General features: G+C 41.2%; 2 protein-coding genes across 11 annotated transcripts in view; both read right to left on the bottom strand.

Moving 5' to 3' along the window:
* Positions 1-290, bottom strand: part of LOC137997660 (uncharacterized) — a 45,389-nt gene extending 45,099 nt beyond the window's left edge. For 7 of the 10 annotated variants that reach the window (XR_011122551.1, XR_011122550.1, XM_068843772.1 and 4 more), the window contains exon 1: positions 152-284. The gene's annotated coding sequence lies outside the window, so the exon portion shown is untranslated. Of the gene's footprint in view, positions 1-151 lie in introns of all 10 variants that reach the window. The other 3 variants (XM_068843774.1, XM_068843773.1, XM_068843770.1) reach the window with 1 other exon arrangement.
* Positions 1-2,500, bottom strand: part of LOC137997662 (uncharacterized) — a 119,096-nt gene that overhangs the window by 59,638 nt on the left and 56,958 nt on the right. The gene's annotated exons all lie outside the window — the stretch shown is intronic.

The following is a 2,500-nucleotide window of genomic DNA, read 5'->3' as shown; positions in this document are numbered from 1 at the left end:
ATTAACGCGGAAATATGTAATTCCAACTTACCAGAATGCAAACTAACCAGCTAAAATTTGCCGGATACTCGGCTCTATCGCTGAATCATTTGCGAAGCGGGATCGGTGTCAGTGTTAAGTTTATGCATTAAATTACATATAAGACACAAACCTTCATCAAAGCTACTGCTTGTCAAGGAACATCAACGTCCTCTGCATACGTTTGTGAAATCAAAAAGAAGATCTGAGCCGTATCCATTGCCGCATCCAGACAGTGAGTGGATGACGTGAAGACACTAGACCCATACCTCGCTGAACAACCTTTGTTTCGCGGAACAAGGATTCTGATAATTGATTCTGATTGGCTACCTCTCCGACATATGCAGCAAGTGTAGCAACGTATTTCATTGGTTGATCAGACAAACACCGAATTAATATTTCATCGGTTGATTATCATCTTTCATCAGGTCAATGTTAGCCACTATCAAAAATACCATATTTTGCCTCCACTACTTAACCGGACACTCAAGCTAGGTGATATATGGGCACGTTGGCCAGCCAAGCCACCATGCAGTTTATTAAGCATTGGAAGAGGTACAAAAATATTAATACATCAATTCTAAAATGAAGAGAAAAGCAATGCACCAGAGCCGGACACGAAAACCCCTAAAAAAAACCCAGCAGGTGGAAAAAAGTGGGAAACGAGTACCCCCGACAAAGGCAGTCGTGCGACCCTCGGGGTTCTAGGGTATTCTAATTGAAAGACACTACTTACAATGTAAATTAATGAACGCTATCATATGCCGCCTAACGAAGGCATTAAACACTAACTCAGCTCGATAGGACAGAAAAAAGAAACAGGACTTGTGTATGCGGCGAAGGCTGACCGTAGAATGCCTTACTTGCTAAACAATCACCAAATACACACTACGATCACGTGGCACTCCAAGCGCCTGCCGCTCACAACTAGGGGCCCGTTTCTCGAAAGTCCCGAAACTTAACGGGCCATTTTCGGGTGTCACAATTCTCTTCGTATCTCAAGAACGGAGAGAATTTAAGTTTTCAAACTTCACAGTAAGTTTTCTTATTGTTACCTTTAAAACATGTTAAAAGATCGGCTTTCCAAAACAAGCGGTTGCCAGTTTCACAAATGGCTTTTCGGGCCCGAAAAGTTATCCGGACTTTGGAGAAACGGGCCCCAGGCCTCTGCTACGTGACGGCAAAATATCAATTTATGCTAATCAGGATGATCACAAATTACATAATACTCTTTGTTTGTCCCTCCAAAATTTTGCATTAGCACTGTTTTTATTTTCTCTTGGGACTACGCTAAACGGGAAAAGTCGGAGTGAAATTAGGGTTTTGCCAAAAATGCAATTATGATATTAGCAATAAATGATATTAGCTCATTTCTTTCCTGCTAACTCCAGATATCAAGCAATTTCTCAAAGGAACGAGACAAGCTAAAACGTTTGCCATTGGCTGTAAATGTCATGATTAACCTCTCGAATATTTTGGTCTTTTTACGGCTAACGGTTAACGGATCTGTTAAAAATTAATTGCCATTGTCTTAAAAAGTTAAAAATTAACGATCCCATGCCAGAAATATTCTGGGGTAGAAAAAGATTTTCACACTGAAAGCTATAGTTTCTACGCTGCGGTACTTTGTTTACAAAATAATTTAAACAAAAAAAGTATATTAACTAGAATGTGTTAAAGCGTAAAACATGTAAAATACCATCCATGCGCATGCTGTAACAGTTCTTACATTTAATTTGTTGACGTCGGTGGCTTACCGCTTTGCGACCGCCTAAACATCAAACCGAAGCCACGCCTTGACTTGTCTTCCAGACCTTGTTATCACAGGTTTACCGATAACCATCTTCTATAAATTAAGTCAAAATCTGCTGAATCAGTATCACTATGGTCGCTTTCGCTTTCGTACTCCTCCACCTGGTTGAAATCGGCCTCAGACGCGAGCCTAAGTTGCGGCACAGTGACATCACTTATGAAACTAATTCCGCACTCTTCGCCAACAACAGAGCAATTTTCTGAAGAGGCAGTGGGCGTTACTATCTTAACTTGGTCGGGTGGAAAATGCACCCTTGGTACAGCTTTAGGATTTGTCTTTGCATACATTGCCGGCCTGAAGAGCTCCTGCCTTATCTTTGTTTGTATCACTGTTCTCTGTCGGACTGGGCGGTAGTTTTCGGGCCACTCTTTCATGGTGTCTTCTTCGTTTTTGGTGAGAGTATTAGCAGGCAGTGGGGTCATCAATCTTACATCTTTGAACGACATACCCGTCTGAGGGGTAAAGTATTTTATCCCCTATTTGGTTACTCTTCTTAATGACTCTTTGAGCTGTGGATTAATTATTTCGATTTTGCTCATATACAAGGCTCTTTACCCCATTGACTAGAAGGTCTACAGAAATTTGTGACCTTCGGGACACAGTTCCATTGCATGGTAAATCGCAAAGTCGTCAATGAAACTGGAGAAGGTCTAAAAGTAGTAAGAGCTG

Source organism: Montipora foliosa, chromosome 3 (genome assembly GCF_036669935.1).
Source record: "Montipora foliosa isolate CH-2021 chromosome 3, ASM3666993v2, whole genome shotgun sequence".
Lineage (NCBI taxonomy): Eukaryota > Metazoa > Cnidaria > Anthozoa > Scleractinia > Acroporidae > Montipora > Montipora foliosa.
The sequence above is the reverse complement of the archived record's forward strand: the minus strand, read 5'-3'. Positions and strand labels throughout refer to the sequence as shown.